Here is a 14330-nt window from a genome sequence, read left to right as displayed (position 1 = left end):
GGGAGAGTATAAATTCACAAAAACCAAGGGAGAAGAGCACAGTGGAAAGAATAGAATCGGCTAGGTCAAAGACAGCAGTGTTTAATGGGTGTCAATTCCAAGCTGGAAATGTGTTTGAGGGGCTGGTTTTTAACCTCTAGTGTTCCCACTCTTTCCTATGGCTCCAGTTCAGCTTAAGTTCTCTGAACAAACACTTACTGAGGGCCATTCTGCAGTTCACAGGGTTCAGGGGCAGAGGTTCCCCTGATAAGGTACAGAGGAACTATGATAAGAGCTCAGCAGCGGAAGGACTGAGTGGGATCTTCCATCAGCAGACTGCAAACTTCTGGGGCCCTGTCACCTCCTACATGTTTATTTCCCCTGATAAAAACATTTCTAATGTCAAACCTCTCCCCAGTCATCAGCCGGCCGGAGGGCAAGGTCAACAAAAGGGAGAGGCCCCGGGATCTCTCAGTAGTGAGCTTCCTACACTACATTAGAAAACGACCCCCGGTAGCTTCAACGCAACGTCATATATTGTTGAAATAACGAGATGAAAACATCGACATAAATAATTCACCAGGTCACAGAGACATAAAATAAAATCAATCATGATAATGTAAAATATTTATTTGTTACAAATAGCAGAATATGCTGGGGATAAACAGATTCTGTGATGGATGTCTTCCAGGGATCAGCTATATGAATGCCAAAGACCTATACCCTGGAGCTGGGGATGCAATTCAGCTGAAAAGAGTGCTTGCATAGCATGCTTGCAGCTCTAGGCTCTATCGACGGCATGGCATAAGACCTGAAATGGCAGGGCATCCTGGAGGGAGAGGGAAGGGGAGCAGGATCATCCTTGGCTACATTGTCAGATTAAGGTGGGGGATACAGAAGACTGTGTCTAAAAAAAAAGGAAAGGAAAGATGGGTGGTGTGGACCACACGGTAACCACTGCTGCTTGACAGACTTCCAGCACGTCGACGTCACAGATCACAATTCTCCAGCGCCCTTGTAGCCTCCATCCCTGGTGACTTTTCACTAGGCATTGTGGGCGTTTCTTTATGTTCTTTCCTTTGGGAAATTTTGTAGAAAATGTGAATGTGTACCACGGCAGTCCCTCTGAACGACATAATTCTTGGGAAAAAAAATCTCTGCCACTGTGGAACCAGATAGGTTGAAAATTCTGTCTGCACCTACACGAGAAGCCCCATTGTGCACCCCTGTTTGCACCAAAAATAGAGAAGTTAAAGGTTTATGGTTCCAGAAATTCTTCGGCACTTACACCTGGCTTCAATTTGCCAGGCTCTGGGTCTCCGGAGTCTGGGGCCTTCATAGTTGAGGGCAATAGTTCAGTTAATAAGTATAGAATAGTGCCCACGATTGATGTCCTGGGTATGTGGCTTACAGGACTAACAGCAAGATCTGGTATGCCCCACAAGAAGCAGCTTCTATTAAGAAGCTAGATTGGCTTGATCTCCCTCTGCCATATACTGGAACGTACACTGAAGGAATTAGGATGGTATGGTATGGCGTATTGGAAAAAGAGTAAGCTATCAGGGCCTTCCCTTTGGGGAGTGTATGAGAACAGGCCCATATGGTAAGGCTGAGGCACATAGGGACACAATTAGGAAACAGCTCAATGCGTGTTATGCTACGTGGATCAGACACTGCATAACGTCCCTTGAGAAGTAAAAGTCGCTCTTATAGCTTTGCTTCTCAGGACTCAATGTCTGGCGCCTCTGACTCAGGTTGAGAGCTTGCAGGAGGAGTTGTAAGGGGCACCTGGTGGGGTTGCGGAGCTTAGAGAACAACAGAGACTTAGATGCTTGCTGAACTTACTGCCTTTGCTTCAAAGAAAAAGACCGAGATAAAGTCCCTTCCCTGAGGCACAGAATAAGAAAGCCCTTGCTGGTATTTAGGAAGCTCTGTTGATTTTGCCTGTGGTATCCATGCATTGCCTCTTGAAGGACTAAATTAAAGTCATATAACTGCGAGCTTTTTCACCCACACCCCAGTTCCTCGGCCACAAGCTTGGGCTTGTTCCCCGACTAGCTCATAACTTAACCCCATTTGTTCTATTCTATGAGGGCCACGTGGCTGTTTTCTTCATCTCAGTTTCACGTCTGTCTTCTCAGGGTACGGGGTGAATCTCTATCCCAGAGTTCTCTCTCCCTACCGGAACTCCCACCCCCCTACTTCCTGCCTCAGCTCATTGGCCAATCAGCTTTTTATTGATAGATGATTCTTCCACACAGAGATTCTCTCTTCAAACTCACATGGAAGTTATGAAAGGACAACATAAACCCCATTTGTCTTGAGACATTTAAGGACCAGCTCCCGGGGAACAGACCATAAAATCCAGAACAAGATCATAAAACCTCTTTGCAAAGAACAGCCTGGTGATAACCACAGTAGTGGGGAAATACCTTATCTCAGAATGACCCATCTGTGCCGGGCAGCTTTATCTTATCCTATGGTTAAACATTCATAACATAGGAATGCAGACCACAGACCACTGTGACCCCCTAGCACCCACCAATGAAATTTTAGATTACCTAATCCTTCTAGAGAGTTCCCTCAGTTCCCTATAAGAAGGCCTGCACATCTTTGTCTTGGGTTGCCATTTCAAAAAAATGGTTAACCCCCACATGCTGGTTGTTTCTGCAGAATAAACACGCTTTGTTTTTTCATACCGAGTCTGGGATATTGGTGACCCTTACAGTTATTGAAGCTGAGGCTTTCTGCCTAGAAAATGATAGTTCTGACTTCAAACCGAGCTTCTTCTTTGAAAAGTGATTTGCGTAGTAGGAGGTACAAATCAGTGAGACAGACTGCCCTTAGAGCTCCACAAAGGGAATGGAATGTGTGTGTGTGTGGGGGGGCTCCATTATTCAAAGGATGCCTTTATGTATTAGACATCTTTTATTTTTTTTTTTCCCTAAAGATTGCTTCAGTACCCTTGGCCCCAAACTTGAAACACAGGGAGTTTGCACACAAAGAATCTGAGGCCTAGAAGGCTCAGGCACATCCAGGTCACCTCTCTCTCCATGGCTTCTTCACAGTACTCAGACAGCTGACTACACTCAGAGCTTGGCAGCATCATTGTCAGAACCCTGATCTCAAGGAGCCTCCAAGGTTCCCACATCTTAAGCCAACAAGCTGAAACCCAGCTGCGCTTTGCAGTCCCTAAAGCTTTTGTGCCTGTCTATATCTATCCTTCAGGAACCTTTGCAAAGCCTTCTGGGTAGTAGGACCTTGGTTCCCTTAGACTTGAGAAGGGCCTATGCTGGAGGTTTAAGCCTTGTGCCTGTCAGCTCAAGCAGGATCTGCATGCTCCAACACCTTGCTCAACCAAGTTAGGAGGTCCATAGGGTCACATTTCTTAAATTCAGACTGTATTTTCTAGGAGGGACCATCTGGAGAGATACAATCATGGTTCTCCCTTGACCTAGACTGGATGCCGTGTAACCTGGGTGGGATGTCCACAGCCTGCTTACAGAGGGTTGTGGATAACTGTCTTGGTTATCTCATACTTCTACTTGCCTGGATTGAGGCATTCTATTGCCTGCATTGCCTGTATTTTCTGACATGTCTTCTGGACCAATCGAAGGCCTTAGTCTGTGCATGTGTGTGCCTACATACGATTGTGCATGCGTTTGTGAGCATGCATGCGTGCGTGTCTGTCTGTCTGTCTTATGTCTGTGTCTACTTCAGCTGTGGTTCTTCAGATACCTCTGACCTTGTGTTTTAAGACAGCGTCTCCCACTGGCCCAGAGCTATGCAGACTGTGCTGACTCAGCAGCAAACCCTAGGGATCCACCTGTCTCTGTCTCCCTAGAGCCGGAATCCCCTCCCATCACCATGGCTCTACTTGTTTCTTTGATTGTTGTTGTTGTTGTTACGTGGGTCCTAGGAGATTGAACTCAGATTCTAATGCTTGTAAAACAAGCACTTTACCAGCTGAGCAATCACCCTAGCCCTAGGAAGTCCCTTTGAGAGAAACTGACAACAAAGATTTCTGACCTCTCATAGTGCGTGTGAAGAAAGTCTGATGGGGGTATTAATATATTTGACAAAGTGAGACATTGCAAAAAAAAAAAAAAGTAATTCTGACTGTGTTAAATGGCCTGAGAATAACACAAGTGCTTTGAGACCTGCATTTTGGAATCAGTTGGAAGTCTCATTTGTCTCATTAAAGCCACCCCCCACTCCCCACCCCCAAGCATTCTGTCCCATAAAGGCCAACCTAGCTGGATACCATCCATGATGGACTCTTATGCCAGTGACGTCCAGCTGGATTGGGAAGGGAGATGACGAATGGGGTTAGAAAACTTACTCCCTAGGGAGGCCTGCCAGCCTGGCTGTGAAGGTCACAGCCCTGTCAGGTGGTTTTCTCCGTAGAGCAACGCTGGCCAAGTCCAAGCCATTGCTTTCTGCACTTGCTCCTTCAGGCACAGCATAGCTGATTGGGGCTCTCAGTGCTGCTTGGTGAAGAGCAATGTACCATGCTTCGGTGGGTTGTGCTCCCTGAATTCTGTTTCTCCTTTTGTCAACAGCCCTTTTATTAACACTCACCAGCTAATCCACGTGGCTTCCAGCCAGGGTCTAAATAACAACAGAAAAGCCAACTCCTACCAGCAAAGGAGATGACTTGAAATCCAGAGGGGCTGAATGTAAACTGAGCTGACATGGGAGGCTGCCAGGGGAAGGTGAATGGGGCCAGATGCTGCAAGGACATGACTGCCTCATCAGCATGACTAGACTGTATTTCCCCCAGTGTGTAGTAGGAAAAGTTGAGAGTTTCAGAATGAGGAAGTTGAATCTTTATAGATCTCTCAGTACATTCTTTTTTGTAGAAGTAACTTTTCCACAGTAACCAAGTCTATTCTGGGTTCAATCAGGACACCCAGGGATGAGAGAGAATTAGAAGAAAATAACCCACACGTTCTGTCTCATAAGATTCATTCCTGGGTATGCACAAGGAAGAAAGAACTATAAATATGCATGAAAATTCGGCTGCAAGGTTGTTCACTGAAGTGCCATTTCAAATTGTATCATAAACAACCCAAGTTTTCACTAACAAGAGAGAGCTCTATAGCCTTTAAAACTGTTATTGTAGATGTGGCTACACTGGCTTGGAAGGAAAACAGAGTCACACTGCTAAATGAAAACCGTACCCAATGAATGCAATAAACAGCTTTAATGTTTATGATAATACTCATTTACATGCGTAGAGTAAAAAGAAAATCTTACTCTGCATTCACTTTAGCAATAAATACCATTTTCCCATGAGCATGTGTACAATAACTATTTTGAGAATATGAAGGGTGTAGCTTTCGAGCTCTTAATTAGCATGATGGAGTGAATGAATGATATCCTGAATGTACAATCAAATAAGTCACAACTAGACAATCAAATGACTCAAGAAGATAATCAGATACCTCACAACCAGGTGAAGGAGGCAGGTGACTCAGTCACAATAACACTGAGATGCCCAGGAGGCTTGGACTTGACAGGATACTTGACAGAAAACATCTGTGTTGAATAGGCAGGGGTGTTCTCAAGGTTCCACCCCAGAGGACAGTTCTGCAGTCTTTGCACACAGCCCCCTACAGGAAGCATACGTGTGGGTTGGACACTCCCAGCTCTGGATCTCCTAAGTGAATGGAGAAAATGAAATCTGCGAAAGCTGTTGAGTTACCTTCAGTAAGATATAAAAGCCAATGCTGGCACTGGATAACCAACCTTGGACCAGGAGATTCCTCGTCATTATTTTAGAAATTCAGAGGAGTTACCATTCTGGACTTCTCGTCCCCTGGAATTGCTTTACCTTTCAACTCATGGACCTCAGGTTCCATTCTCTTATGTGTTGTTCTATTAACTGCTTCTGTCATTCTGTCCGGGGGGTGTTCTCCTAATCCACCTATGACATCAGAACCTCTCATTCACCTCTCTAGGAATTAGCTCTCCTATGTACTTTCTGGATACGCATACCTTACAGATGTCTAAGTAGCTAACGTCTATCGAGCACTCACTTTGCTTGCCAAACACTTTTCAAAACATTTATATACATCATTCTGTTTATCTCTGTATTTATTTGTTTACTGAGGCAGAGTCTCAGTCACATGACTCAGACCTCTCAGACCTAGACGGGCCTTGCCTTGTATCCAAAGTTGATCTCGAACCCTTGACCCTTCTCTATCCACACTCCAACTGCTGGGATTAGTTGTACACATTCACCATTGACCGGATCGTCTCTTTTAAGTCTCATGGAAATCATCTCATGCAGGAGCTTCTATTGTATTCAGTTCGTAGGTTAGGTAACTGGGGGTTCAAAGACTGTCTGACGTGCCCAGGGCCTCAGAGGTAAACTCCATGCACTGAATGCAAGCCCACGCTTATCTGTTCTGTCTCTGTGTGTTTGTTTGTTTTCAAGACATGGTTTCTCTGTGTAGCCCTGAATGTCCTGAAACTAACTCTATAGGCCAGGCTGACCTAGGACTCACAGAGATCCTCCTGCCTCTGCTTCCTGAGTGCTGGGATTAAAGGTGTGTACCACCACCACCCAGCTGCTCTGTGCTTTAAAAAAAAAAACAAAAAACCCTACATTTATGTGGAAAAAATATTGCACTGAATTGTTAAATATTTGTCTGATGAAATTGGGCTTGTAAAAGGGACCTAGATCTTAGCATAACTGCAAGATGGAAATATTATTTGGGCTATAAAATCAGCATGTAGACAACACCACCAGTCAAAACAAAAACAAAGACCTAATCCATCAGCCCTAGTTCTGGGAAAACCTCTAAAAGCACTAACCTTGCTTCTTGGCTTCGGTAGTTCCGCTCTGGTTGACTGTTCTTGTTAACTGAAGTGTGTCAACCCAGAATATGGTTTTTGTGTTTAAAAGCTTGGCCTGAGAAAAGGTTCAGCACTACACTGGGGTTCTGAATACCCAGTGTAGTTACCAGCTGGCTAATAAAGACGTTTGTATTGTTTTAAATCCAAGCAGCCTTCTTTGGTGGATAGCCTACAACATTTCTGGAGGTTCCACTAAGATTCCAGAGACCAGACCTTGAGACACTGGGGGTGGGGAAAGTGTCTCTGAGTTCCTTGGAGCAAGGAAAAGTATGGTGGTCAGGGGACTCCTAGGAGATGTGCAGGGAACAATTGCTCCGTAATGCTTCAGAGGAACCTGACACCTCCACATCAGAAGGAAACAAATTAGAAAGTTGCCTTGGCTGTCACCTCCAGAGGTAAGTTGGGTTAAGGATCCTTCTGTTTAGACACATAGGAGACGTCAGACATGATTCAGTGTCTGGGAACCATGTGAGACAACACTAGATTCTCCCTACATGTGCAGGTGTGTGAGGTGTGGTGGCCATCCCTGGTGTTCTCTCTCTCTCTCTCTCTCTCTCTCTCTCTCTGTGTGTGTGTGTGTGTGTGTGTGTGTATGTGTGTGTGTGTGGTGTATGTTTGTGTCTTCTATGTGTTTCTGTCAGTTCTTTCTCCCTGTATTGGCAAGTGTTTTCCTCTAGTATGAGAACCTTCTGGCTTAAGGCCTGTGGCCCCTCTTGTTGGGGACCTGTGTAAAAGTGGAGGGTTTCCTCTTGTCCGCGACCTCCCAGAATAACAACTCTGAGACTCAAATTATATTTATGAATATCCTTGGTCATAAGCTTTGGCTGTTTCCTGACCTGCTCATACATTAATCATCCTGTTACTCTAGGTTTCCTCTGTTCAGCTCCTAAGCTTCTGTACTTCTCTATGTTCCCGGGTGAATCACCTTCCAAACCCTGCTCTGAACCAGCATCCTGGCTCCTACTGGTCAGTCAGCTTTACTTGACAGGTGAAGCCTCCAAACAGACAGAAGAGATTCCTTCTACAGTCCTGAATCATTTTTTCTCTGCCAACTTGCCCAGAGAACACAGACACAGACAGACAGACACAGACAGACAGACAGACAGACAGACACACACACACACACACACACACACACACACACACACACCACTACCTGTTCCAGGAGTGCTTGCTTGTTTTGTTGTTTGACTCCTACTCACAGCCTTGGTCCCTATGTGAGGGCGGAGAAGGGCTGGACCTCTCATCCAGAACCCATGCCATCTAAGCATCTAAGTGGAATGCACACACACACACACACACACACACACACACACACACACACACACACACAGAGAGAGAGAGAGAGAGAGAGAGAGAGAGAGAGAGAATAGTTCCCCCAAGTGAGTATTCCATCCACTCCTGGGCTGCTCTAAGTAGCCCAGAAAGGGGGGAAATTTCCTTGGGCTGAGGCCCCAAAAAGTAGAAAGTCCCATCCCTTCATTTTCCATGATGTATGTCTCTCTTTTAACCAGTGATCTACAGAGTTGGAAAACTAAGAGCCACCGTTCTCTGAAAAAAGTAAAATATAACAACAACACAATAATAATTAATAATAATAATTGTCCCTGGGCTGGGCAGGTGTTTACTGCCAAACAACACAGACTCAACAGAGCATATTTTCCCTTCCGTCCAACACTGACCAAGGAGATTTTAAACAATTTTTTTGCTAGGTCCTTTTTAGTAGAATTAAATTCTGCTGCTAAAATGATTTCCTTCATCACCCAATTGGCCTCAGATATTAGGGAAAAGCTATAAAAAGTCAGAAAAGTTTAAAGGTATTAAGTAGATCCCAGTTGTTGGAGGTAGATCAAAAGGTGCTTAATATAAAAAAAAAAAATCAGCCAAGAGACAAGATCTTTTGCATAAACGGAAGAGCACTGTCACATTTTTTGATGATCACAGTGAGACTTACAGGTACCCGGCAACATGTTGGCATCTTACATCTGTCAGAAGACTGTCTCCTAGATGAACGTTCCATCTCCAATCAAAGATCCAGTGGGACTGTCTCTCAGACTGACAACAAAGAGTCCTGGGGTATGGGCAGTAGTCAACTCCCCACCCCCTAGGACTGGCCGCACCCCAAGTTCCTATTCATCAGTTAAGCTACTCCCAACCAGATTAAATTATACCCAATGACTCTGGGAACAAAAGAGGGAAATTGCAGTTCATATTGCCTGGCTTAGAGAGACAGGCACCCTGGTAGCCTGCCAGCTACCCTGAAATACACCTCTCCTGCCTGTGAAGAAACCTGGGGCTTCTGATTTCCATAAATCTGATTCTTCCAGAGAAATAGGCACATGCTGTCCTGAACCTGAAAGATGCTGAAGACAATCTCCCATTGGCAGTGGTGAGCCAACTCATATTTGCTTGGAAACAGACAAGCTCAGAGGGAGGTTACAACAGTCAACTGACATGGGTCAGCTTGTCCCAGAGATTTAAAAATTCTCCAATCCTATTTGATTAGACAGTAAATGCTGATAGCCTTCTCCTCTGTGACAGGTTTTTCTAGAGAATATATTATAAGAGGGCCATGGAGGGACTTCTCGCAGAGGTATAGATCTTGGGCTGCAAAATGTCAGGGAAGAAAGCACAACTTGATACATCAGAGGCTACCTATCTTGGCTCCCAGCTGAGGGGAGGCAAAAGTATCCTCTCTCCATGTAGAACTGTTGCCAGCATCCTTCAGATGGCAACTGGAAAGGCTAAGAGACAGGCTCATGAGGTACAGAGGTATTGCTACCTCTGGAAACCAGAGTTTACCTCTACACACACACAAAGTGAGCACTGAGCCCCAGTATGGACTGAGACTAAGCCAAAGGCATCCGAGGCTTTAAAAACAGCTCCAACTTCAGCTCTAGCCCTAGCAGCTGCAGAGGTAGTGAAAGGGAAGGTTAGGAGAGCAGAGGAGGTTGCAGACCTGTTTAGAAATAGTTCTTTGGAGCATTTTTACTCTGCATTATCAGGATATCAGCAGTTCGGTTCACAGGAATCAGCAGGGCAACTCGATCCCTTCGCAAACATCACTCACGAATCATCAACGGCAGGTCGAGCCCGAAGAAACCAAGAGGCTCTGCCAAAAGTCAGCGGAAGGGGCAAGAAGCTGTCAGAACACCACCAGAAGGTTTTTTTTTTTGTTTTGTTTTTTGTGCATTTCTATGGAGTCACCACAAATAATGAACAGCAAAGAATAGTAAGACATACCAAGACACTACATACATACATACATACATACATACATACATACACACATACATTGCAATACAATACAATACAACACAAAGCTCTGTCCACTGTCTGTTGGGTTATATCTATGCCCTCCCCAACCATCACATGTTCTCTCAAGCATCCACTCTAGCAAACCATCACACACCCTTTTCCACTCTACGTCCAGAAAAACACACCACGTCTGTTCTCAACAAAATGTCCTCCCACACGTCTGCTTAAGCAAAAGCATCCTCTCAGAAGACAGTTTCTGGAAAACATCACAGGACACAACTGAGTCTCCAAAGAAACCAGAAATTTCCACTTCATATTCATCTGGGGTCTACAAAGCTTTCTGAGCTGCTCAGGTCAAGGTATGTTATACCTAGACTGGATAGCCTAGTATGAATGTCTTAGCCAGATGCCAGGTTTGTGCTCGAATAAATCCAAAACAGAGAATACTTAGCCAGGAATGGGGTACAAAGGAAAGGTCAACTTGATCTGGCAAACTCTGGGAAAACTGATTTCACTGAGATCTAGTCAGCCAGGGGAAGATAAAAATACATAATAATTTTTATAGATAGCTTTTCTGGGTAGACAGAAGAGTTCCTCACATGGATTGAAACTACTAGAACACTCCTCCAGGAGCTGATTCCCTGGTTAAGTTTCTTCCTGGAAATGGGGGTCTCACAAAGGCCCAGCTTTCTTAGCTAAACATCTCAATTAATAGCTAAAGCGTCAGGCATAGACTTAAAACTTGGGATTATGAAACTAAGGCTTCCTTGAAAATTCCTTAAAAAATACTCTGGCCTTTGGGAAACAGGAAAAAGCTGGGGCATCAGACTCTATGCCACAGAAAGGGACCCTGAGGCTAGATTTACCAGAAGTTGTCCCACCCAGGTCTCCAGATCTTGGTTCCTAAACCACCCAGGTCTAGAGTCCAGGAAGCTAAGGATCTCCATCCCTATTTTCCATTCCTGACAAGGTCTATCGCTTAGTTAATTCTTCCCAGAAATCGGCCGGAACTACTGGTTATGCTTACACACTCCCTATCCACTGTGGTGCATAGAACTAGGAACTAACAGACTCCAGACCATCAGCCCATTGACTGACAAAACTCATTGTAACTGGGGCAGTCAAATTAACATGAGAAGAGTTACAAAGCGCTGAAACTTGTCTAATTTCCAAAGCCTTTAACCTGTACACTTCCCCTTATTCTCATGCCTGCTGTTCTGCCTTAGAGGCTATTTCACCTGGATAATAGAAATATTACCGACCTCCTGAGACTACTTTCTGGGCATATACTAATGGTTTGACTTAATGTGCCCTCTGATGCTGTCCAAACCAAGTAGACAGGCTGACAGGAACCTAAATGTATCAAAACAAGTTAGAATCCCTTGTAGGATTGGTCCTACAAAATTAGAGAGGTTTAGACATACTTCTCATGAGATAAAGGAAACTATGTCTGGCTTTGGGGGGGGGGGAAATGTTGTTTCTATGCTAATTGATCGGGATTAATTTAAAAAACCTTTTCATGGTCGAGGGGGAAAAAGACTCAAAAAGCCAGAGAGAGACAAAGACATTAACCAGATAATACCACTTGTCACCAGGGCTAACTACTCTGCTATCGGTTTTGGCTGGGTCTTTAATTCTCATTTCGGGTCAGTTACTGGTGGACCCCTGAACCTTAAACTATTGGCCAATTGTGTATCTGTTCAGTAGAATTAATGGTCCTCAATCACACCTCTTTAAAGTAGCATGAGTCAGTGGTTTGACTCTGTCACTAAGACCAGTGGGGAATGTAACAGGGCTCCAGCTGTTAGTAAAACTACTACCACGGAGGAAGGACCATTCAGGCCTTAAAACCAGCGTGTGGACCGCACCGCCTGCCAAAATGAAGACAAAGGCCGAGTAACCCATCAAAGTCCATAATTCGGGGAAAGTCTCTAAATGTACTAACCTTTACTTTTGACTTCAGTAGTTCTGCCTCTGGCTCACTGTTTTTTTCCCGAACTGAAGTACGTCAACCCAGAACATGGGTTTTGTGCTTAAAAGCTCACCCTGAGAAAGGTTCAGGGCTTCATTGGAATCCTGAACTCCCAAGCGTAGTTGACGTCCGGCTATTAAGAACTCTCTATTGGCTGAAACCCATGTCCCGGCAGTCTTTTCGGGTGGGTGCCCCACAACAAGCTTATGAATGAATATCCACTTCTGACTTTTATTCTTCTACTTTGATCCGATTTGGGGGAAACGGGTATGACATCATTTTTACAAAAAGATTTATTCTTAGCATTTTCGTAACTCCTCCCAGATCCACACCCCCTTCCCTACCTATGAGGTTCTGCATTTCCCCGCCCCCATGGGTGAAGGTCATTTGTGCTGCCCGTATATTCACAGGCTTGTGAACTTTCACTGGAGCACGGTCCACCTATCAGCGCACAACATTGTGCTGACTGTCAGAAGCTACCAATTGCCCATAGCTCCTTATCTAGGGGTGGGACTTGCTGTCTATCCCGCCTCTCCGTACTGAGATTTGGTCAGGTTTGAGCTTTCAGAGAGCTTGCGTGTTCTGTCAACCGCTCTGGTTTAATGTGCGCAGTTGCCCTGTTGTGGCCAGGGCTGTGACACTGCCTCTTCATCATCTCCCTCCCAGTTTCTAAGCACAGGTGACCTTCCTCTTTCTTCATCCCCTCACTGGAGATGCCACTAGGAAAGGCACCTCACCACATGGCCTGACTCCGCCACTCTGAAGGGAGTTTAACTATCACCGGATCGATGTGGGACTCAGAAAGCGTCTCACGGATCCGGGAAGATTCCCATATTACTTCCGGGTTCTTACCCTCTTCATTTGCTCCCATTTGAGCTACAGCCAAATCTTAACCTTGTTTGTTCCTTTCGTTTGGGTTTCGTTTAAACCCCGACGGGTGAACCTAGGACTGTTAATCCCAAGGACGGGAGGAGAAAGAACAAGGGCCCAAATCATCATGGCTAAATTCATTAAAGCAAGGTTTGGTTTTTCTTTGTTTTTTTTTTTGTTTGTTTGTTTTTGTTTTTTTTAAAATTCATGTATAGAGGCTGCCTCCTCCTAAGGTGGGGTTGCAGAGGTCAGACTTGGAAGTGGGAAAGACAAGGCTTTTTAAAGGTCAGAGGTAAGGAGTTTCCAAATCGGGGATTTTGGTGTGCAAAATAGGCTAGGTTACTGCAGTGGAACAGAAGCACAACAAGTTGGTCCCTCCTGAAACAAAGACAGGGTTGCAAGGTGGACACAAGAAGGTAGTCATTGTTAGGTGAACCCCTGTTCCACCCCACCCCCCTACCGCCCTGCCCCCCACAAACCAGGAAACCCTGTGTGCACTCCTTCCCTCACCCCCTCCCTCATGGAGAAAACTGTCTAACACATCATCCTCCCTCCTCTCCCATTTCTGGCAACCCACACAATAGTGACCACCCTGGGGCTCAGCTTTTGACCATGAACAGGCACCACCCCAGCTCCTAGCTGACACATCATCACTCCTCACCTAAGCTCTATGAAACCCCTTTGCTTTAACCCAGGTTTTCAACTCCTCTGAATGTCTCCTGTGAGATCAGTGAGCCAGCCTGGGAGCTGCCTCTCAATAACCCTGCTTTTATAGTCTTGATTCACCTCCGACTGGCATATTGAGTTGGCAGAGAAATCTATTAGTCATAACAACAGGCAGTCATAACAAGGCTGTTGTAGGTGGTCACATAACCTTTTGAAACATAGGTAGGGTTGCCTGATGGTTATAAGTAAACTTTTTGAAACAAAGGCATGGTTCATTTCTGGAGCAGGCATTACAGAACCATCTGCAGTTAAAGTTACACTAGACCCGATAGGTGGGGTGGGGTCGGGTGGGGTAGGGTGGGGAGCAATTCCACGATGTTCTGATTAAGCAAACTTTATTTAGACTGGCCAGTCAGTGGCTTCTCCCCAAACCAGGATTTCAGAGAGCAGACACTCACCAGCCTTTGAAGCCCCTATTCTGGGGATAGTTAGATATTAGTACCTAGACGGAAGGGCAGGGGACTCAGGGCTCAAGGGTTTCTGTGGGGTAAAATGTGATTAAAAAAAAAAAAGCTGCCAGGATAATAGGCTGTTAAAAAGAAGGCAATAAAAAGAACTGCAAGAATCTATCAAGTGGAAGGAGAGTCACCGGAGTATCTGGGAAGGCATATTTTCTAAGGCAAAAGGGCAATCATATGCCACAGGTTCAGGAGTTTAGCAA

Source organism: Rattus norvegicus, chromosome 9 (assembly GCF_036323735.1).
Source record: "Rattus norvegicus strain BN/NHsdMcwi chromosome 9, GRCr8, whole genome shotgun sequence".
In the NCBI taxonomy this organism is placed as follows: Eukaryota; Metazoa; Chordata; class Mammalia; order Rodentia; family Muridae; genus Rattus; species Rattus norvegicus.
This window is presented reverse-complemented; position numbering follows the sequence as displayed.